The sequence below is a fragment of the Dicentrarchus labrax genome, unplaced genomic scaffold (genome assembly GCF_905237075.1).
Source record: "Dicentrarchus labrax unplaced genomic scaffold, dlabrax2021, whole genome shotgun sequence".
Taxonomy (NCBI): Eukaryota; Metazoa; Chordata; class Actinopteri; family Moronidae; genus Dicentrarchus; species Dicentrarchus labrax.
The window spans coordinates 9,844,372-9,869,720 of record NW_026136715.1 but is presented as its reverse complement, the minus strand read 5'-3'; the positions used below and the strand labels follow the sequence as shown (position 1 = coordinate 9,869,720).

The window sequence follows — 25,349 nt, the reverse complement described above, 5'->3', positions numbered from 1 at the left end:
TATACAAATTACTTTGCAGTTCTCACTTGTAACACATGTGATCCGGAAGCATATTATTACTTTCATCTTTAATAAAGTATGCTAGTTTTTTTTTCTATTTCGGTGGTGATAATTCATATTTGCATTTTAATATAGCACAGGCAATACAGTTTCATTACATTTCTTCAGAAATTGCTCACACTGAATAGAATATTACATGCTTTGTTGCTGCCTTCTTCCATATAGAGCTCTCCAGTATCATTCAAACACATTCAAGCATCTCATTGTCTTCTCATTATTCTGAAGGGTCAATTTAAAGATGCCTCCAGCTATCCGATTTGACTAAAGATTCTCTATATATAGCTTTAACCGTTCCTGTCAGTATATCATGGCATATTTAAAGGTATTGCAGTTATCAGAAGTTAAGTAGAGAATGTACATTAAGCCAGTTAAGTCTGTAAATATATTTAAGCACGTACAGTATAATGACCCTCCTCTGACATCAATTTGACATTCATGCCCACTTAAGATGAATTATACATTATACATAGGATACATGCACCATGGCCATAAAGAAACTGAATAGTAATGTGGCATTTTTTCATTCAAACAATGTTTTTTCCTTAGCTGGTTAATTTCGGGGGGGAACAAGTCTTTAAACATATTCTCCTTCTACTGTGGAACATCTTCCCAGTATCTCACTCTCTGTTAGTTTTCTTATTTAAAATTATAGACCCTCTATTGTAACCTACTATTATTATTATTATTGTAATCTTTTATTTACTTATATTCTGTCCTTATTTACTTATATTCTATCCTTCCCCTTACCTCTAGGACTGCCTTCTTTCATTTACGTAATATTACAAAAATTAGACACATACTATCACAGACAGATGCAGAAAAACTAATCCATGCATTTGTTACTTCAAGGCTGGATTACTGCAACTCTTTATTATCAGGTTGCCCCAATAAGTCCATTAAAACGCTCCAATTAATTCAGAACGCTGCAGCACAAGTACTGACAGGAACTAGAAAAAGAGATCACATCTCTCCTGTACCAGCTTCTCTGCACTGGCTCCTTGTAAAATGTAGAATAGAATTTAAAATCCTCCTCCTCACCTATAAAGCTCTTCGTGGTCAGGCCCCTTCATATCTTAAAGAGCTCATAGTACCCTGTTACCCCACTAGAACACTATGTTCTCTGAATGCTGGGCTACTTGTGGTTCCTATAGTCTCTAAAAGTAGAACAGGAGCTAGAGCCTTCAGTTACCAAGCTCCTCTCCTGTGGAACCAGCTTCCAGTTGTGGTTTGGGAGGCAGACACCCTCACCACATTCAAGAGTAGGCTTAAGACATTCCTCTTTGATAAAGCTTATAGTTAGGGCTGGATCAGGTGAGTCCTGAACCCTCCCTTAGTTATGCTGCTATAGGCCTAGACTATCGGGGTATTTCCCATGGTGCACTGAGCTCCTCCCTTCCTCTCTCTTTCTGCACTCATTCATGTTCCATTAATGCATGTTACTAACTTCACTTCTTCCCCGGAGTTCTTGTGCTTTCTCGTCTCGCAGGTTCTTGTCGATCCTGGTGGAGCCTCCTGCCATGGTCCTGCTAGATTGCCATTGCCAATACTGTTGTTGCTGTGCACCTGTCTGTCTGTCTGTCTCTCGCTCTCTCTCTCTCTCTCACCCCAACTGGTCGAGACAGACGACCACCCACCTAGAGCCGAAGGATCTGTCCTAGGTTTCTGCCTTTTAACAGGCAGTTTTTCCTTGCCCTTGTCTCCAAGTGCTTGCTCATGGTGGTACTGTTGGGTCTCTGTAATTAATGTTTTAAAGAGTTCGGTCTAGACCTGCTTTATTTGAAAAGTGTCCTGAGATAACTTCTGTTATGAATTAACGCTATACAAATAAAATTGCATTGAATTGAATTACACCTTGATTCTGGCACATCCCCTTATTATGGGCTGGATATGATGCCTTCAAAGCTTGGATGTTAGGCACATACTGCTAATTATTAACAATTTATTAAATGAATGTTTATGTTTACAGTATTTACAATAGTCATGCCAATACGTCAAAATAGGAAAGAACTACAAGATAAAGAATGTGAGGCATCTGAATCATATACCTTTCATGCATTGTGTGACAATGCTTGAATCATATTGAGGGACAACAAGGTTGCACAGACAGTTTTGCACCAAGTTTTCAGCGGCAGAGTAAATTCAGGGCCTTGTCCTCTCGAACATCTGAATCACTACGTAACAAGTGACCCTTTGTTTACAACAGTGACAGAAAGAACCAGACTTTTATTGGGCTTATAGACCCATGCTTCAGTTTTTAATTTTGCTTCCCCGATAGTGCAAACTCAAAACTTACTCCTTGTTTCTTTGTCATCTTAAATTCAGACTTCCATAGCACTAATTCCATCAGCACAAAAACAGAGTTATATCTTACTCACCACTTTGCTGCTCTCAGTGTCTGAGAATGCTATTTTCATTCACTAATTAATTCCACTCCCTTCACATTTCTGTTTTTCCTGATCAATGTTAAGCTATCTTGAATGCAACTGGAATTAATAGGTTTCAAAATAGACACTTAGAGCAGCACAGTGGTGAGTATGGCCTTATTGTGATGTTGTACTGATGCAATTAGTGCTGTGGAAATGACATTATGCTGAATTTACTGCTCAAGCTGATGATGTTGGCCACAGCTAATCTCACCCCATTCATCTTTTTTTTGACCTGGTTCATATTAGCCACCAGCCTTTATTTGCTCTTGCCACGCCTCCTGATTTTATTTTAGACTGCCATTATTTAAACACACTACAAGGAGTTTTAACTGGTTATGGAACAGTCTGAATTTAATACTGATGCCTGTATATGACACATATAAACAAACAAGACCATCAGTGAGAAGATTGGCTATATATAGTTATTCTTAATGCCTGCCAGCGGGTCAGATTCGGTCGGATTTTCCCTTGAAATCAATGAAATGAGGCAGTAGAAACACTACTGCTTTAGTCCACAGGGGTGGTCAGAATAAAAACAAAATGAAAGTTCCTTTTAAATACAGGCTTTTATGTGAAAATCCATGGAATATATTTTCTATTACAGTATTACACCCTTTGCAGAAGCCATCAACTTTAGCATAGAAACACAGTGAGAAATGCAGAGCTAGTCAAATGGGTCCATCTGAGTTGAGTGGGGAAAAAAATCATCTGTTTTGCACATCACAGGGGCTTAAGCTGTTTATTTGTAAGTCAGTTTGCAGAGATAGCAGTGTGTGTGTGTACGTGTTCCTGTTTGCTGACGGGTAAGAGGAAAGCAGTTTTAATCACCACTAACCCTCACACCCTGCTGACAGCGTCAGAGAAGACCAGTCTCACCCCCTTCCTATGATCAGCCTCATCAGCTGTCTGCTTAGCCCTCCATTCATCTCTTTATTATTTATTTACCTCCACTTTGTACATACATATTCCCCAGGGAGCACATCCTTTGAGCATTTAAGCAGGGCTCCTGCAAAAGTACCTCAGCGGAGGAACTTTTCCACTCTATTTGTGTTTCACATGAAAACCAAGTTAGCTTTGAGTTTAACTCTGACATGTGCCTCTTTCCATTTGACATTTTAAAAAAAGGATGGAGAAGCTTCATTAAAAGTAATGTCTAGAGTTGGTTTGATTGATTTTATCTTGACATGTCTCCTAAACTAAAAACAGACAGCTCATTTATAAAAAATAATCACACTAATGGGAGGCCAATTAGAGGAACCAAATGACAGCGTATTCGTTCGTGCTGGTATTGATGTTGTACATACCAAATTAAATTAACACAGTCAATAGACATTCTTGCTCTTGTCTTTGGCTGTATAGCAACAACGGATCAAGCCAGTCCTCACTGTTTATCTTTTTGAAACATCACTTTTATTTGCCCATAGAGCCACCAACAGCAAATGTTGTTAGATTCATTAGATGAGGTCATACTTTGTGGGCACCAAGGTCAGTTTGTATTCCTCGGTTTCTGTCAGGGATCCTCAAAGTCTACTGTTGGCCATGTCATGTGACACCACCTCTGGGCAGGAAACCAGAGAGTCCCTCCAGAATACATCTTTGCATCAGAGCAAGGGCACGTTGGAGAAGGTTACTTTCTTGGGACAAAATACTTTAAAAAGGCAAATTATGAAGGCAAGGCTCTAAATTAACTTTTTTTCTCAGAGTCCCAAAACTGTCCTGGATTCTACTTTCAACTGTCTCAGACTTCACAACCATTCTCACAAATTGAAGTTCTTTTTTTTGTTCTACATAATGAATACAGTTTAGTAACTTTGTTTCAGTAACTTGCATCTCTTCATAGACTCACTATGGTCTGCCATGGAAGTTCTGCTGGTTGATTTCTGCACTTACAAATGAATAACAAAATTGGAATCACACTTGGTGTTTGTCCACAGTAAGTTTTCATGAGTCTTTTATTAATTAATTTGTTCGGTTACTGTTTTTTGTTGCTTCTAACTGCCTGATCAATAAATGCATCACTGTAAATTGCAAACTTGTTTCTGACTGCAAAGGCAATTTATGTACACACACTTTGAACATTATTATTATTTAGCCAAATAATCACAAAAAGGGGACATTATATATTTGAAGCAAAATTTTTTTTGAAAAAATCTACAAAGGGAGTGAGAAGATCATAATCAAATTAATATGTACAAGTTAAAACAAAGTATTTACATATTGTGTAAGCTATAGGAACACCATAATTCGGACACCCAGAGAAAGAGAGAGAAGCTTAGACATGCCTCAACTACTGACTGCCTGCACACAGCACAAGAGGAGAGGGAGAGGCCCCAGAGCTTTTGGAAGGAGAGCCATGCAGCATGCATGGCAATAAATTACAATATAATATATCTGAATATATTTCTCGCCTTTTTTTTAAAATTTATTATTTAATTTTATTTGTAATGATACGTTTCTCTGCTGTCCCACAAATGTCCCAGACACTGTATCTTTGTGTCCAGATGCTATTTTTATCTTACTTCCTTTCAAGTTTTAAGTAACACTAAACTGTTTTGTACAGTTTTAAGACTTTTTAAGGCTTTTTGTCTTTATATCCTCTTAAATTGTATTTTTTTTCTTTGTGGCTTAGTACTTCAGCAAGTAACAACCACAACTAAGACAAAATTCTTTCATTGAGAGAAGTTATAAAGGCTTCTGGATGTTAAGGTCAAAATCTGGAGGGCACCCCATGTTCCCCAGGTGTTCCATGTAAATATGAAGTCTGTTACCTTTCAAGACTTTTCTGTAAATGTTTCTCATCATTCGTTGTACGTATGGCTGTGCTCTAAAAATATCATCTCACATAAATGAAGGCAGATTAAAAACAAAGACGTGTCAAAACGCTAGAAAAAACAACATTACCATCAAAAATCAAAGTTGAGTAGTAACATACATTCCTTTCCAAACATTAAGCCACAACTCTTATCTGCCTTGCAAGGAAACTGGGACCAGGCAAGTTACACCTCACAATTAGTCTCGCAAGGCCAGACCTTGATTTACCTCTGCCGTGACAACATCTGAGGGGAATCGGCTAGAAAATGGCACTGCAGTGCTGTGTTGTGTAAAATATCGAGGTAGGTAGACCGACTGTTCATTGGGAAAAATACATAGTAGAAGCCAAAATGCGAAAGGTCAAAATATGCACTTGGAATACCACAACACTGTAAGACAAGAGCTTTTACAACCACTACAAAGATTGAAGATTACGTTGGCTTGGGATCACTTGGATCTCTTTTAAACTTAATTGGTAGGGTCACGATTGGACAGTGAGAAAACACAAATGTAGGTGTAACATCATCTGAGACCCACCGCAGATTTGGCCACATGGCTACATTTCCAACAAAACAACCAAAGCAGCAGGTAATAACTTGGATACTAACTTGTGACAAATATTCATTATGCTTGTGGATGGAGAACAAAGAAAACAAGTCACTTATTGTTTATTAAGGACATAAATATTACAAGAAAAAAAAAAAAACATGAGAACTAACATGCATGACAATCTTCCAAAGACTAAAACAAACAATGAATTGATCCTACTGACAAGTCTGTGTAGCCAAAGCCTAATAATCCTTTGTGCCATAGAGCTCCATTGTTGTCCAAAGACTATTAAAAACACATCAATATGCCACACCGTCGCACTTGCTGACATGTCCCTTCATTATGATGAACCTGGGCACTGTAGTTTATTTTGAGTCTAACCCACATACACCATCCTGCTGCCGTAAATGCTCACCAGCACGTCAAATCTGAAGCTGAAAATAGTCCCCAAAAATACATTTGAGAAACATTTGCTCTAAACTACTCTACACAACGGTTTCGGTAAACTATTTAGCCGTGGTTGAAAATAAAAGTATATATTCATGACCCATTTTTCAAGATTTACATCAATAGGAACAAATGGGGTTGGGGTTGAGAGCGTAAGTATTGAGAGACAGATCAATACACTGTCGCTTTTGGTCTTTGATTTGTTGGCATTAAAAAAAATATAGACTATCATGAGTCTTATCCTAGAATGCTTAGTTCAATAAACTCAGGCTACATCACATCCAGGTGTAAACACAATGAAGAAAATGTAAGGTGTTACATTACTTATAATTATCAACCTGAGATGGAGTGTTTGATTCTGAAATGAATAAAACATCCAGTTAGTCTAGGTTACAACTATGTGTTCAGTTTTTAAAGGACTAGGTGTGGTTCACCATTTTCAAGACAAATCCACTGCCATGTGATGGAAATGTTTTTATCTAAATGAAAGCAGCATATTGTAGCACTGTAGAGCAGTAGATCACCCACTGGATCAATACACAGGGCAGAAGACCTCTTTGAATCTGCAACATGCAACAGTTCTTTACAAGTCAATGCATTTGACCATATTGATTGAACTGAGGAAGCGCGGACAAAGCACACAGTTTGCCAATAAGCAGAAAGACACGTGTTACTGTTGATGAAGACAAACAGACCTCCAGACACTTGCACCGCTGACTTTAAGTCTCAGTGGTCAATGGGACATGGATCTTGGGGATGAGGCACCATGCTTCAGATCGCACATGAATAAGTCAGTGTAATGACATCGGCTCTGGTGCTGTACAGAGGTTAGGGCAGCATAAGCAACAGAATGCAGTTTTGATTGATTTTGTGCAGCACTCGTATAACTTTTCGTGGCCTTAGCTCTGGCTAATCCACAAGCTAGTTACACTTCAAATGGGCTCAGTGAACTGAAGGGATTCAGATATTGTTGTTAAATCAGTCAAGGAGCTAATCAAACCAGTGTCTTTTAAAGTGACCAAGTGCATCACTGTATGACAAATCGATAGACTGCCTCCAGGAGGACATATTTTTAATGAACCCATGTGCAAAGTCACAAAATGTTCATACAGAATGTATTTGCAAAATGTTTACTGACAGTATGCAAACATAATTTATGTTTTTAAGGTTACTTGGTTAAAGGGTTAGTTTGAGAGTTTTTTGCAGTCTTGCTGTGAGTTAGATGAGAAGTCAATACCACTCTCATATACTACATACTCTTATAAGAGCCAGCAGCTGGTTACCTTAGCATTTTTATGAACTGGAAAAGTGGTGAAACAACAAGCCTGGCTCTGTCCAAAGGTAACAAAAAACACCTATTTGTATCTCTTTAACTATATTTATTCATATGTCATATGTTGTATGTTTGTCAATACAAAAAAAAAGTGTAAAAATGACAAGTTGTGGTTTTATGTGGGTGTAATGTACCAGACTATGTTTTGGCCGGGAGCAGAGATTTACTGTGAGGTTGCCAGGCGACCAACAGAGACTTCAGGAGACTCTTTATGCTAAGCTAAGCTAACTGACTGCTGGCTGTATGCCTCATATATTTCCAATCCAAAATATTTCTCTAAAATTCTCAAAAAATAAAACATTAAACAATGACAGGAGATGGGACGTGTCAACTTTTTCAATATTTAACCAAAACCATCTTTCTCTAAGTGCTTCAGTAGCCTAAAACTAACCCCACAAAGGACCCAGGTCCTGAGCCCTGGTCTCCAGTGTCACAGTCCTGCTTTGAACTTCCCTTCAACTTCTGTGCGGTACGGTACAAAGACAGCACTTCTTCGACTGGGAAAAACATTGGTAGTGAACATATTCCAGGCATCATTTATTCGGCAGAACAATTTAATAATATGCTACAGTAATTCGTAGTTCAAGTTGCAATAAATCATGTTATAATATCCTAATTATTTTAGAATGTTTGCCACACAAAATCATCAAATAAAACTCAATTTCTGTTTGAAACTTACAGTAAATATGTCCTTTTTTTGTCTCGACACACATTTTATAGTATGTATTTGTCATGTTATCAGAACTTCAATGCCGTGTAATACAAATTCTCATTGTCATTGTAGAACAAAGACTTTGATCAACGGATAAACAGCAGCTGTAACTGTGGAGAGAATTGTGAAAGTAGTATGCATCACACAGGCTGACTCTCTTGATAGAATCCTACACGCCTGACAAATAATCTCCCTCAGTGCTGTTTACAGAACGCCTAACAAGTGTTAAATTTGTACCACTAATCGGGCAAACTGTGAAACCATGGCATTGTGTACGGTGCAGTAATCCATTACAGAATTCCATCATTGTTATTCAGCTCCAATCTCATTACCTCTATTCAACATTTAAGTACGTCGGAGATGAAGACTGGCACTGCTGTACAATCGAAAAGCATTTCAAACATACAACACATTGGGGTGGGGGGGGGAGTAACACTGCATAGCTTTTATTTTTAAGCTTGCTTCTTCCATCACGCAGTGGCATCTCTCTGATGTATGAATAATACAGTAATAAGAGACATAGTCAAGGCGTTTCATATTCATAACAACTTGAACAATATATGTAAGCACCTTTGGATTTCATGCATCTAAAATTACACCTTCCCAAGGTTTTTTCTCCCCCACAGCCAATGAAATTCATCCACTGAATGTTTCATCATGTCTCTGCCAAAGATGTTATTGAAAAATTACAGTGCAGGCAATGAGTCAGGAAGCACTATGACAGTGGCCCAAGTGGAATCCAGGGGAGATGTATTATTATGATATTTTCTTGGAGGAATCTGGAATTGAATTCTGATTCAGCGGAATATGATTTTAAAGTGAGGTTATGCTATCCCCTGATAGATGATACACAGGCAACAGTCACGCTACACAGAGCATCGCAATAGATACACTGAGTACAGAGCTGGCCATGCACAACACCAGCGGGTTGCATACAGATGAGGTCTGAAGGAATGGGATCACTGGGGCATAAACACAACAACAAAGGATGTAATGGAGGGTTTGCCACCCGAACTCTGTTAATCCACTTTGTTATCTGTGGAATATAAGTTTCCCAACATTTTCAAAGGGCCAGAAATGTTAATATATTTTTCATGCATTATAGAATCTGGCTGGTGGTAGGTGATGAAAAGTGTGAATTAATATAGTCCTGAAAACATAATATTGGAAGCTCTGGGTTTAGTTAAAGGCCAAACTTTACCGTTCACACACATGAAATACAGATACATCAATATACTACATCAGTCTGTATGTAGTATCTCACATTTGTAAGTGAGTGTCTCAGTTTACTTTTTAGAGGACATCTTGGTCTCACTATAAAACGCACAAAATGAAAAGGGCAGTGTGACCCAGGCTGCCATTTAGCAAAGTAGGATTGCACCATGGCTGAGAGCTGGAAATGGAAGTTGAAATGATTTTTCCTTCAAAATAAAAGTGAAAGAACATCCCTTTTTAAAAGATCGAACAGCACCAGGATACAAAGCCATGCAAAAATCATACTAAAATACTTTGCAAAGTTTCTAATGTGAAACTGGAACTGTACAATCATTACAAAAATTGTATTGTATTGTGGTAGATGGGTTTCTGAATGAAAGAGTGCAGCCTGGGCAGGTAATTTTAAGAATAAAAAATATGTCTGGTTACAACGTTGGATCCATTCTGTGTTCGTGGTTGCACCATGGGACCACATCCATCCTCCAGGGGCAGATTCAGCTCTGATAAATAACTCCACAGGGATGAGATAGCACTGAATGACTCCTTGCTTCCCTTTTCTTTGTACAAACACACACCTAATCTAATCTAATCGTTTTGTTTACTTCTTTATCCCTTACAAAACCAGAGTACTCCATCCATGCTCTTCAAAAATGCTGGGCATTGTTAGCAAGCTATTGTCGTGATAAATCACATGTAGCAAAGTAAGCGGAAGCAATTCTATATTCATAATAATGGGGTCACCGCATCAGCAGAGCTTCAGGTTACAGAGGACTAAGAATAGTGGTTGATGGAGAATTTCATCAGGTGAAAGGTGCTATTTATGGCACACCTGTTCAGTATATCACGACCAGTGATTCACTTGGTGCTGAACGATAGGAGAGCTGCAGGTGATGAATCTGTGCTCTGTATCCTGGGAGGTCATCCACATGACATCAAGAGCGATTAGGGTCCTTGTCCCCAATCTATCAGGGGACAATCGGTGTATTTCATCATCACATCTACCTCCTTTTTCCTTCTTCCCTCCCCCATGGGAAACCGCTCATCAGAAACATGGCCATTTAAGTGTGTGGCCATGGACAAGGTCACAGCCCAACTGTACGTACTTACGTACTCTTTTTCTGTGTAAGTGTGTGTTTTCACCAGCAGATACAGTATACACCACAAAGACAAAGGGAGACGAGGAGCAGCTCAGCCATCTCTCGTCCCTGAGGAGTCATCCATCAGAACTGGATCTGACCCTGGAGGACGGATGTGGTCCTGCGGTGCATGCACTCACCCTGGATGGATACAAGGCTCTACTGCTGTTTTCAGGGAGCTAGAGGAGTGGTTGGACTCATTAGACATACTGTAAGGCTGACAGGTGTGGGGACCCTGTAGTTCTGTCCTTTAGTCTTTAACAGGCATCAGTCTTTGTGACCGCCTTTGTGTCTTGTGGCCCCTCTGTGTAACTCTACTGATGCTTTTGAAAGACGATTTGTTCAGTGGGTCAATAGATTTAAGACAATAAGAGAACTACTGTAACACATGACAATGTCTGATGCTATCTAAACATCACAAAGGGTGTGCAGATTGATTTTCCAAGGAATAGTCTGGATCCTGGAAACCTCTTCTTGACACACACTAAAGTATGCATGCATATGCACAAACCCATATGGCAAGGCACTGTAGAGAAGTGTCTCATACATAATCTCACATAAGCCTACCTTTCAAGTGTGGTAAGATAATTCAAGTTCAAGGCAAGGGCAGCAAACTTATTAACTTATATGTCAAGACTTTTTTCCCCATTTCTCACCATTTTTAGCTTGCCAAGATACATGTCAAGATGTAATTCAAGTAGCGTAGGAGTTGCATGTTCAAGGACCTATGAAGGCAAGATAAGAAAGAAAAATGCAGGTTGTGTCTGCAGCTTGCCAACAGAGAGAAAACAATGTGACCCCATTTTTAACTCCATTTGAGGTAATTCAATATTGATTACAGAAGTTATCACAAATTAATTGATTTAGTAGAGTTGACATAAGAATAATTGGGAGCAAACTACCTGGCCACTCTGTATGCCTGGTAAAATATAAACCATTCATGCACTTTCCCTGATAGTGATAGGGCCTACAGCATAACTTCAAGAAAAGATGATTCAAAAGACGATTGAAATGTTTTATTAAAATAAACAAAAAAATCTAATAATGACATCACTGAGTAAGTATCTGAACTCTGTCCTGGAAAGTGGTTGAAGTCAATGAGCCTCTTATTAGTATAACCAGAACTGGTTCATAGAGTAATATGGTACCAACATAACCAATAAGGTGATGTGTAGAGGAGAATAAGGATCTGGTCACACCGGAAAGGGGCACAGCTAAATTCATCAGCTCATCTTTGCGTGTGTCTCTAGAAGCTTGGTGACGTAGGGACTGCGTGTAGGGCAAACTACTGTTGCTGGTGAGCAAAGCACTAACCAGCCAGGCTAGTGCTAGTCAGTCACAATAGCTCTGCGAGCTTCTTTCTGTTTTCTCTGTAGTGGGCCATTTACTCCCCTCTGGCATTTTGTTCACAGGAATTTACACATTTTCATTCAATCAAGAGTTACTAAAGGTGGATTAAAAGAAGCTCTCTGAGCTTTGTATCCTGGGAAGTCATCTACATGACATGCTGATAGTTAGAATGACAACTTTAATGGGCAATAAGTTAATACAGTTTTTCAAATAAATTATTTGTACCATTGACTCCTGTATTAAAACTGTCATAGTCTGACAGAGGAGGTTAAGGTCCAAACATTTAGGAAGCTTTATTGGCAGACATTAAATATAATATTCATAGGTATATTTTCATTAGTGTATAATTGTAGCCACAATTCTAGAGTAGCATCCAAACAGACAACCAAACACTGGCTCTATAGGGCCATTTTGCAGCCATTCAAATTTGCCATTTTGAATGCTAGGCCTTTAGTGTCTTAATGGGTGGAATGTTAAATAATCATTTTTGTTTTACACTATATTTTAAAAGCTGTTCTAAAGCAGACCTATGAATGATATTACATGCTGTTGTAATTATTATACCCAGCCTTTTGCATGAGCAAGAACACAAAACACCTGAAACTGATTCTTGTGTCGTGTATTAAATCACAATAGCTTTCTTCTGTGAGCTTTTTTCTTGAGAAACATTCTTCAGGTTGTAAACAACATTAGCTGACCACTCTGCTTCTGTGTCCTCTGTGCTTCTTTCTTACCTTACATACTGAGGTTCTGCAAGCACAGCTCATGGCTATTGAAATGGTTGACCAGTAGAGAAAAAAACTCCATAAAGAACATCAACAGGCTCTACATTTTGTGGGTGCTAGGTCTCTTTCTCTCTTTGTTCCTCACTGTTCTCTCACTCATATTCTCCTGTAATGCAACTGAATGCTACTCTGCCTCTGTGTTTCTCTCGCTGCATGAATCCCTCCACCTTTTTCTCGCTCCCTCTCTCTCTCCATCCTTGGCTTCACAGTATCCATCCCCGAGGGCCGATCGATAGACTGCAACAGCCTTTCAATGAAATCTCCCCTGTGCTACTGGAGAAAAGAAACGCTGTTCAATCGAACGATAACTCTCTCACTCTGTTCTTTTTGATCACTCCCTCTCTCCCTTTCTATATATACAATCTCCCTTACTCTCTGTTTTGTGCTTGGTGCGAGGAGGATGATAGGGAGGAAGTATAGGCAGTGGTCAGAGGCCATGGCTGGAGGCTTGTTTGATGATCAGTGGGGACGCGGATACCAAGGAACCATCACGCCACAGGCATTGTAAATTACCTATGAGTAATGCAAAGGAGAAAGCAGACAGCAGGAGGGGGAAGGGGGTGGGCATCAAACGTTCACTTTGTGGTCAGTGCGGAAAAATTGCAGAGGGAAGCAATAGCTGTCAAATAAAACAAGACACGGTCAATATCACAAGCTTTCATATGACCCAACCTCAAGTCTAACACAGCTGCAACATGGGTGCATGTGTCTGTATTTGTATTTGGATGTAAGTGTGTGTGTGTGCCTACACGGCTGACGAGCATACAGACAAGCTGATGAACAGGTTGGTGATAAAAAATTGAAGGTGTAAGGCATTACTGCAAATGTCAGGAGGTTTATTTTCAGAAAGTCAACATCCCACTAAATTCCCATTGGGACCTATGAGCAAAACAGCAGCTCATAAAATCAGCTTTAATTCTGGGTAAGTGGGCAGCTGTGATATCAAACTGTGAAACATATGTACTGTCCACAGTAGGCCCAGTGCAACCCTGATTTGTCAATCACAGCTAATTGTGATGAATCAGCGAGGAAGAGGCTAAACTGTTTGTTGATCAAGTTGGAGTAGTTTTTTGTACAGTGCATGTTGTTGGTATCACATATGAATTAAACGTCCAGTGTGTAACATATAGGAGGATCTATTGGCAGAAACTGAATATAACATACATAGGTATGTTTTCTGAAAATAAGAATTATTGTATGTTTTTGTTCCCTTAGAGTCATTTTTTAGGGGAGCGAGGTAGTGCAAATTGCATCTCCCTTGCTTTACCCTCTAATTCCAAGTGTGAAAGGGAAACTATGGTGGCCACAAAATGCGCAAAAACGTGAATGGCCCTATTTAGAGCAAGTACAGAGTCAGAATCAGAGTGAAAATATGTGCATTAATAAAACTATACTGTACACAGTCCATTGCTATGGCAGTGTACCTACTGCTTTAATGCTATTGTGTTCACAATTGTTAATTAATGTTCAGGTCAAGGCCAGTGACAGGAGCGCTATGGTAGCTGTTCAGATTCCAATTTGAGAATTTAAAAGTGTAAATGTTAAGAGATTGTGATTATTTGACAGACATTTTCTATTAGAGAAAACATCTCCAACTGCAAAAAGCTAGACAACCACAGCTCAAAACAATAACAGCATCAAGTTGAAATGCCGGGAGCTGATCCACTGACAATAAATGTGACAGTGAGAGCTCTATTTTCTTTCTAAGGGGTGAACAGTGAGCCTGTGAACCATCCAACTGGCATTGTTGTTAGCAGCACACAGGTGTGCAAACTTGGAATTTGGGTGACCTATTACGAACTAGGTGGACAGGCACTGTAGGGGATGTTTCAGTAACAATAACAATTCAGTAGCCAGTATAGTACCATTTTGGTGTCAAGAATCTGCACTAATGCATTTGCCGCTGGCAGGCTGGCAGGCTGCCAGGGGCACAGTTTGGGGTGGAAACCCCCCCAATGATTCAGGGGGCCCAGAGCTTGACAGAGTAACATGCCTGGGATTATAGATAGTTATACTGTCAGAGCTGTTGATGTTTTGTTGTCAGGGGAGCTCAAAATTTCTAGCACTGTCCCCTGCCAGGCGCAGCCATGATATATGCTATTTTTGTATATTTCTTAAGACCAATGCACTGTAGTCAAATGTAATTCATACAGTAAGCTACATTTTTTATTTTTGATGTCAAGATGTTTAAAAATGCCTTCAGCTCTGCAGTTGCTCTTTGGTAAATGGAAGCAACCACATGGCAGAATATATAAAGGTTTCACAAACACAATCTGACAGGTGTTTTAAATCAACAACAGTCACCACTGAGTAACTCTATTAACTGCTTCTCCTTTAGCAATGCACATGTGGCAAATGGAGAGGACATTCACTCTGCATCAAAAGTTTAAAAAGGCAACAAGACAAACACATTTTTTTATTGACTCGATTTGAGTATTAAGTCTTCAACATAAAATCCCATCTATGCTTCTCTCCCTTTTGGGAATCATATCTTATCTGCTTCCCTAGGTGGCATTTCCATTACTACTCCACCCATAAATCTGAAAAAGCTAACGTCATGTTTGTGTCTGGCTACTGAAGATTTAACATCATTATTTCTAATTGCAATTTTATGTTCACTTATCCTGATCTTTAACTCCCTGTTGCTTTTACTATAATATCCACTTCAATTTAAAAAAAAACACACACACATTCTGCATCACACATAATGGTGCCATTAGAACAAATGTTATTTTCTGTGTACAGATGAGAGCCATAGCCTGATTTTATCACTGCACTGCAATTCATACAGTTGTGACATATAATTAAGGCATACAGATCTAAACTCAGTAGGAAGGGTGTTAATGGTGGTCTTTACACTGCACCATATTTCTTTAAATCTGTATCTAAGAGGGTCTTGACCTCATATAGCATGTACCAATGGCAGATTTTAATGTCCTTGGGTCCTCTGGAGGTTCTGCAGATAATGTTTATATTATGTTATGTTACTTTTAAGTCAACTTATTCACTCATTCAAGCCTTAATACTTTTGTTTTATGCCATCACAGCATAATTATCATGTCCAAGGCTCCATATTCACACACTGATCCTTTTCAAAAGCTGCAACATAACAGTTCAACATCACTCACTATGATGTGAATAAATATCATTAAACACCATGACACACAGTGTGCAAATAAAGTGGTTATCTCTATATGGGAAACTCTAAGGGCCTTAGATAAATCTAAATATAATTTCAAAAGGTTAGTCCAACTTTTATATTAATTCATATTCTCACAATTATTTACCATAAAATCAGATGTTTCTAAATAGAAAGTTACCTTCCTAACCCAGCTGCAAATTGTCTGTATTAAAAAGCACAAAAAAGAAAACAAATATCTCTGTGTCGCAGCCTATCAGGATCTTACTTTGGCTAGTTATTAGGTATTGTCAGCAAGCTCTGTGATTGGTCATCCCACAATATCTCTGTCCTCTAAGGGCCACAGCTTGACGTGTAATCTCCTCCCTACCTTAAGTGTAGAGTAAGAAGCTGTATATTCATCCGCACCTCTTCAGAACAAGAGCATTAGCTTCCTCTGGAGTGAAGCTTTTGTAGTGGATGCACTCCAGACTGTTCTTTCTATCATGAAATTGCTTCCGCACGAGTGTACAGTGCAGCTTATAAAGAAAAGGAAACCAAGTGATTTGATTGGCCAGTATGGCTACTTGTTTAAAATAACCCTGTCTCCGACCATAATACAGGTATGTGACAATAGCCACTAAAACGGAACCAGCCAAATAAAAAAACAAAAAATAGCTGATATTCACTGTTCTGTGATCCAGTTTGATTCAAAAAATCAACACCATTTTATGCCTGTTTGTACTTAGATGAGATTTGTATGAATTTTACACACACTGCATCGTGCAAGTGGAAGGCCGAGAGCAGCATCAGTGACATGTGATTTTATTTATTGAAATATTGTTTTCATTTAGTTTTGGTTTCCTAATATGTGATTTTGCTCTGCACCTCTCCTGCCTCCACACAAATTGTAACTCAAGTATGTTCATGCCGGGTCACAGCCCAATTACTGAGGTCGAACTCTTCTTCGTCTGCTGTAGGGACCAGATAGACAAGTCAGTAGGAGTCAGGAAGCTTTTCTTGCCTTAAGGGGCTCTCATAATGCATGAGCAGGACTCTCAGCGCCTGATCAGCAGAACGATGACATTGATGCTCAGGCTTGCCATCCCTGCTACCCCGGCTCCTCCTGCATTATTACATGTCCAGATAGCATCTTTAATTCTACTTCCTTTAAACAAGGTTGATGTGCAGGTCATTAAACCTCCATTCATGACGTTAATTACCTGATAAGGCTTGCCGAGGTAAGATGGACAGAAAGGCTTTCAACAGAGAAAGAATGAACAAACCAGCTGATTTTCTCCAAGAGTGAGCAGCTGTGTGCATTATTCTCCAGTCTAATCCAATGTACCATCATCCCATATCTGAAAAATACCAAGAGTGGTCCATTTAGTTTGAGTCTCCGGAGCAGGAGCCATAAATTAAATTTGGGTAGACAGTTCATGTTTACATAGAGCACTTTTAACCTTTTCTTGGCTGCGACGTTATTTATAGGTCCTAAAATCCTCATGACTCCTGCAATTAGGTGAGAGTGATGTAAAGTATCATTAATTTATTAGAAGCACAGGAATTCAGAGGGTTCACTCATGTGTTTATTAATGTTTAAAACAAGTCAAGAACATTGAAGGAGTTTCACAGTGATTACACGGAAATAAGGATATGCCTGTAATTTGAAAATGAGCATAGAAACATGATAATTGGTTAAGAAACTATTATTAGCAGTATGGCTGTAACTAACGATTGTTTTCTCAAGAAGGCTAATAAATGAATTGTTTACTCTTTAAGATGTAAAAAACAAAACAAAATTAGTGAGAAAATACACAAATAATTATGATACAAAGATATTACAGTATATACTCAGTTATATGTAAAAGAACAGAAAATCTTCACATTTGAAGAGCTGTAACCAGAACATTTTTGCTTGAATTACTAGATGGAAACAATTGATCCATTGTCAAAATTGATTGATTGATTGTTCCAGCTCTAAAGTTAATACTGTTTAGATGGGACTGTAGAGAGCTAGCAGTGAACAGGGAAGCTTTTATCAATGACATGAGTCAGGCTCATAACACCTTTCAACAACAAGGTAATACAAAATGCTTTACGTATGGCATAAAAAGCATTAAGACAAGATATACAAGAAAAAGACAGCAATATAAAAAAATCATGAATAGGATTAAAAAGGGGGAAATAATAGAAAATAACAATGACACAAGATATTAGAAAATAGTATTGGATTTAATAAAAGGCAGTGACATAGGGAAATGTTTATTCCCTATGAGGTGCGTAAAACTGATGCTCCTTCTCCATGTTTAGTTATGATTCTGGGGATAATAAGCGGGCCTGTCTCAGATGATTTGAGAGGTCTGGATGGTTCATAACTAGCCCTAAACCATTCAGTGCTTTATACACTAACAGTAGTATTTTAAAATCAATTCTTTCTCTCTGAAGCCAGTGCACAGATCTGAGAATTGGAGTGATGTAATCCACTTTCCCGGACTCTGGCAGCAGCGTTTTGAATCAGCTACAGCTGTCTGACTGACTTTTTAGAGAGACCCGTAAAGCCCCTGTTACAGATGTCAAGCTTACGAAAGATAAATGTATGGACAAGTATTTCTAAGTCCTGTGTTCCACAAGTTCTTTAATTACTGACAGATTCTTAAGGTGATAGTAATGTGATTTTGTATTTGTCTTATTGTGGCCATTAAAGGTTAGGCGAGGAAGAGACTACACCAAGATTTCTTGCTTTTAAATGTTAGAGATTTAAATCGTTTTCTTTAGCTCCTTAAACAATTATTTCCATTTTATCTTTTTTTAACTGGAAAAATGTGCAATAATTGATTCATGCAAATCAATTGATTGTAATGCACTAACACAGTACTTGTATTGGACCGTAGTTAGCTGGTGATATAATTATATAAATCTTTGTTTCACCTGCAGATAAACTTTTAAAAAGGGACAATGAAGTACCTGTGAATCCCTAGTTAAACCCCACGTACGACAGGTGTCCTTTATGCCAGTGATGAGAGAAATAATGAATTTTGATTGGCTATTGCAGAAAAAAGGGTGACCATAAATTGTATAAAATGAGGTTTGGTAGAAAGATAACAGTGAGTCACAAAAAGTTGTAAAATATGCATTTCCCGCTGTCACCTACTTTCACCAGAACACCCACAGGGTTGACTTGCGAGGCTGCAATAAACGTTAACGAAACATAAAGCTAATTCACTTTAAACTCCATCAAACCTTTCCCCTGTCGCCAGTAACACTGCAGTACAGCGCCTGCATTAGACAGGCTTCCTTGCATGTCAATAGTCAGCCATCTGCTCAGGCTGCTGTAGCGGACAAGGGCCCAGCAGAGAATTTCACCCATAGGAGGCCTTATTTGGATGAACGCAGTACAGACAAGATGGTCAGAAGCTCAGCGATGGTCAAATCATCGTTGCGCCCAGTCCCCTGTGAGACAATCCTTCAACTTTATATAGAAAGTGATGTATTGCTGTCTTTTCAGCCCTGACCTGGGTTTGACCTGGATATGACCTAGCTCTCTGGAGAGGGAGGCATCATAAGCAATCTGTGGATTTTTAGGAGAGACTGCAATATGCTGCAGGCATTTCTCCTGTAAATATAGAGCCAAAACAATTATGGATTTGTTCTGTTCTGTTTATGGTAATTTTCTGAGACAATCAGACACAAATCCATCACACACGCCTCAAATTCCACCTACAATGCCAACACACAAAACCACACTCACTCTTTACTACTTTTTCTCTATCATTTGTACACACCCACATTGATCCACCCACAGAAACATGCAGAAGAGCATGCACACACACACACACACACACACACACACACACACACACACACACACATAAATACTCAAAGCCCAGTGCAGTGTGCAAGTTGAGTAGAATAGAAATAGTTCAGGTTGAAAATGGGCTACGGTGCAATCAGTGGAAACGCAGGGGGAGATTCAATTAAGTTTCTCTCTACAGAGGAAATGCCATACACACAATATAACCGTCTCTGTTCAGATTCCATTATGTTGTCACCAACCATGAATCACAATGAAAACAGCTTCACAACAGCTTCGATTTTCCTGAAATGTTGAGTATAAATTATTTTTCTAACCCCTGGCTATGTTTTAATTATGTAAGCACTTGCTTTGAATCATCTGCCCACTAAGGAATCGTTTTATTTTAGGATGAAGGAATTGAAATACATTTTCCAATAAGTTTTACATTTTCAGCCATTTCAAATGAGTTTTGCAATCATGTAGTTCATGACTTGAAAGTTTCCTTATTTTAATTTACATATGAAAATTCCCAATAAAATTATCATCAACTTTATTTCCGAAGGCACATTATTCCACCTCAAGAGTCCAAGCCCTGTGCTTTCAGTGACACCATACTGTCGCCAATTCTGATAGAAGGTGTTTGTTTCTGAAGATACACTGTTATGGGAAGAGAGGATATGAGAAAAATATTTCAAACAGCGTGAAAAGTCCCTGAGGACCATCAGTCAGACGACTGCAACACTTAGGAACTAAAATAGACCCAGGCAGAGAGCATAATTAGGCATTTTAAGTGCTTTACATAATACAGTCAGTCATAATGAAGGCCCTGTGGGATCCAGAGGCTGGGCGGCTATTGTCACTCTGCCGCAGGAGCAGCATTCATAAGAAGTGTGTAGAAAAAGATGGAAGGATAAGGGGAAATGGAGAGGTGGAAAGTAATAATGCATAAAAAAGCTATAGTTACAAAACAAAAATAAAATAGTGAAATGGAGTTGACTTAATTAACATACAGTTCCATTACCAAGTCAATGAAAGGAGCCAAAATCAATGATTTACATGTTTAACGGTCTCCCTGGGGTGCACAGGCACAACAAGACAAACATGATCAATAGAAAATGTGATTTTTGGGAAAATACATTATAAGGAGAAAGCAACACTGTGCTATAATAACACTGCTGTCTTTCTCTCTCTCTCTCTCTCTCTCTCTCTCTCTCTCTCTCTCTCTCTCTCTCTCTCTGCCCACCTCTCTCTGTCATACTTTGATGAGTGAACCACTTGATGTTGACAGCGGATTGATACAGGCTCTTAATGAATGATGTTTTATTAATGGTCCCATAATCAGATTACCTGCAGGCGGACAGGCTCCATCCATCTTTCTCCTCGGAGGTCTAACAATGAAGGAAGAATAACACATTTGGAGGAAGAGAGACACTTGTCTGGTCCACGTTTAACGTTAATCAGCTACAGGAGCTACACTTGTACTTACAGTATACTGGATGTAAGAGACAAGCAGGTAATGCATGTTTTATAATAATCACGAGCAGGAATGGTGTTGTTACTGAATGATAAAGACCTAAACCAGAAACCCTGCCTGAGGCTTTGCTTTTGACGGACAAAATGAGCTGATATTATTACCTACAGTAATGGCTTGGCTGCGAGGACAGCAGTCAGTCCATCTATCCAACACTTTGGAATGGACTGTTATTGAGTTTGGACAGTCATGCTCTCCAGGAGATACATTCTAAGGATTTGGTGATCTGCAAAGTTTTTCATCTAATGCCACCAAGGGGTAAACGAATGACCAAATTGCCCCAGCTATATATGCTCTATGCCAATGTTACTGTACTGACTTGTACCTTTACATGCTAACTAGTGTAACATTATTGTTTGTCTCACTGCTGAGCCAGCTGTGGCTGACAAAGTTCACCAACCAGAGCCTTACAAACTGTGTCTGAGATGTCCTACAAATGACTCTGCAATTTGCTCTTTATTTGTGCAACAACGTGGCCTTTCCACTGGCAGCACCATCAGTAAGGACATTGATTCAAAGACGATGTTTCAAAATACTTTTGATTTGATTGATTGATTGAAGGTCAATGGGCATAGTAGATATTGTCTCCACCCACAACCACAATATCAAATAGTCCCTAGATGTCTGTCTGGCTGCATGAGACAACTACTTTCCTCAATAAGTTTTGACTGGACAAGGTTAATTTCATCATACTTTGTCTTTCAAAGGATTGTCCCTCAGCAGAGGGGAGAGGACCCTCCATATTGGAAATATTTGTGCTTCATTCATACATTTCCTGGTCTTCATCATCAAATTATCCAAATAATGAGACCACGCTCGAGGTAAATGGCACAAACTGTTCATCGTTACAGTCATTAATAGACAGAGCAATGAAAATTGATAGGGGGAGGAGTTGCTTGCAGGTAAAAAGGTTGACATCCAAGGTATAACTTGATTATCTGGCTGAGCCCATTAGGAGGAATCTTGAAAAAAGAACAGCCCGCTTTCTTTAATGTCATTAAATGTTCTCACCCACAAGAGAGGTGGTACCTGGAAGTAAGCCTACAGGAGTATGAAAAATGAGAGACACCGTGTTCACTAAGTTCTCTCCTCCAGCAGTTTTCAGTTAGCAGCCAGGGCAGGAAAGTGTACATCAGATATGAACTTTTTAAGTGTGATTTATGGAGCTGCTATGATTGAGGTGTCAGGATTTATGACCAGACTGGCTGACAGCAATTACTCCCCAAACACTAATGCAACCGAAAACTCCCCTTTGATAGATCTGGTTATTAATGCAAGTACACAGGTATGCAGCCACTAAGGGCTCCCCGGAAAGGTTAGATTTATCATGGTGACATTTTACTTGTATTATGCACCCACATTCTCCCAATGTGACCAACAGACAGGAGGAGGAAGTGCATGGTGATACCCCCAACCAGCCACACAAATAACTACCGGAAAATGCATTACATTCCTAACCCACGCGTAGATTTGTTACTGCGAGGTCACCTCCAAAAATAATTTCATCATCATTTTTACCGGAAATAAACGATCTAATAATGAGGTTTATGTCATGTTAGCTTAACGCAGATTTGCAAAGTCCTTTTCATCCGTTTCTAAAAAGAAAAAGAAATAAACAAAGGTGTACTGACAAAAAGTTGTTTGTCAAAAGACTGAAAAAAGACCAAATGTTCTCATTTAGTCATTCTGAAGTGCTGCCAGGAAAAACTCTGGATGAAATAATCATTTTTGTAATATATTTTAATGCTGTTTGAAATTAAATCACACTAGTTTCCACCTCAGGACATCAGAGTGCTGTCATGTACTTGTCACATTATTTATACGCACTGGAAAACACAGTTGTGTGCACCAGCATGGTCGTGTGTGTGCCTGTGTGCTTTAATATCCAATTTTTTGTGTCTGCTGGTTTGGCATCATGTTCTTTGCAACCAGATAGAACCTGTACAACAACAATTTTAGAAAACATTAATTGGGAGTTCAAAGAAACTATTTATGTTTCCAGCAGGACAAGAAAAGACTGACATAAAATAAAAAAGTACATAAAATAACGAGTCATCAGAAGCGTGCTCAGAGGATTTAAGATTATTTGATAGTGCCTACAAAAAAGAATATCTTTACAATCCCATTTGTATTTACGACAAAATTGTTTCCAGGGAAACCAGGTACAAAGACCCCTGCCTCACTGTTCAGTGATCTTAATGGATACATGTTTGAACCCATGTGGTGAGCCATAGCCATTGGGGAGAGCACTTCTTGTTTTCTGTGTTTCCCGCTGCATCCTTAGAGTTGATGTTTTAATAGAGTGTGGGAGGCAGACTCCTGGGTGTTTCTGCATGATAATCTGGACTCTCTAGAGCTCTGTGTGGCCTTGTGTGTCGACTGCTAATGCAAGCTAAAGAGGTTGCGGCTGAATTCTGAACTCTACCTGAGATTCATTTGTTGACTCTTTCGAACACTGAACTGACTTGAAGATGCGGTGCACGTTTCCGAAGCCGCTATGCTTTTTTTTTTTAAGTAACTGCTTTGCTGTGGCAAATAACCTGTCTTTGTCAGGCATATAAACTCCTCTGGAGACTTTTCTTTTTTCCCCCCACTAACTTATTATTATTATTATTACTACCTCATTCCACCTAAAAATGTCAGCTGCCATTTCATCCAAATATTATGTATTGACACACTAATATATGTACAATGAAATGCAGGGTTTGCTCAGAACAATTCATGGGGGAATAAAGAAAATCAGTAGGGATAACACTAAAATCAGCAAGGGAACAATGTCAAAACTCAATAAGGAAACTCAGCGTTTTTTACTTTATGAGATGTCGTAACTGTCCACAGATGATATGCTGAGATGGCTGCAGAGCCCACAGGGAGCTGCATGTGAACGTGTGAAGATGTGAAGATTCTCTAGAGACTGATCATCCTTATTCCCCACAAGACTAGACACCGTATACAAAGAAATTCAGACTTACAGACAGATACACACACATAAACAAATGAAAAATGCAAGAAACACATTTGAAATTGTGTCACGTATGAGAGAAGGGGGAAATGTTACACTTAAAGTCACCATCCCGCAAAGTTGTCATTCTTGTGTGTAAGCATTTATGCAGTTATGGGAGAGAAAAAACACTTCTGAAAAGATCAGGCAGGCAGAGGAAAAGGGGGTGGGGGGAGGGGAAGACTATTGCAGGTGAGAGCCAAAGCATGCAATAAAGATTATGGAGGCGAGATGAATTATAAGGCTCCAAGGCTACAGCACAGAGAGACCTGACAGATCTACTGTTTTTCTGGCTCGGTCACACCACTGCAGGGATGCATTAAAACCTCAAGAATGAATAGGGGGATCTCTCTAGAAACCCACTCTCCCTTTCCACTCCAACACCGTATTGACTGTTTGTCAGGAAAAAGGTTGAGCTAAAAGAGACGTTTGACCCTGAGAGCACATTTTCATTATTTAGAGGTGTTTGTGCAGCTCTGTCGTCTTTTCAGAAAAAAAGAATAAGGGAAAGAGACAGAAATCTTAGGTTTGCATTCTGACTGATAACCACTACAAATACATGCGCTGTAGACTTTAATCAGCTGAATTCAGTAAAGGTTTTTGAAACGGTACACTCTCCTGCTCAGTGGGAAAGTCAAAATCTCCTGGTCTCTCAATAAAACAGTTTTTATGTGGTTACATATTTGCTGTGGTGTTAGACACATTGTGCTGGGCTCTGTATATATCATTACATTGTTTTTTAATAGCAACAGCTGAAGAGTGACAGGAAAGGGGGAGCAGGGAGAGAGGGAGATGACAAGCAGCAAAGGGCCATAGGTCGGAGTAGAACCCACGGCTGCTGCAGCAAGGACTCAGGCTTGGTTCATGGGACACCAGCTCTACCGGTGAGCAATCAGGGCGCCCCGATCATTACATATTCTGATTGAATTTACATTAATTTCTCTTATCTTCCTCTAATTTCATCATTATGTAGCCATCAACAGCAACATAAGCTCGCTCAGTCCATTGTTTTAAATTACTCCAGAGAAAAAACCCTTTTCACAGCAGCCATTTTGACATGAAATAGCAGGATAAACACA

General features: G+C 39.2%; 1 long non-coding RNA gene across 1 annotated transcript in view; it reads left to right on the top strand.

Moving 5' to 3' along the window:
- Nucleotides 1-1,234: 1,234 nt before the first annotated feature.
- LOC127377757 (uncharacterized) overlaps nt 1,235-25,349 on the top strand; it is a 73,552-nt gene continuing 49,437 nt past the window's right edge. Inside the window, exon 1 of the long non-coding RNA XR_007887745.1 lies at nt 1,235-1,371. This is a non-coding gene — a long non-coding RNA (uncharacterized LOC127377757). The remainder of the gene's footprint in view (nt 1,372-25,349) is intronic.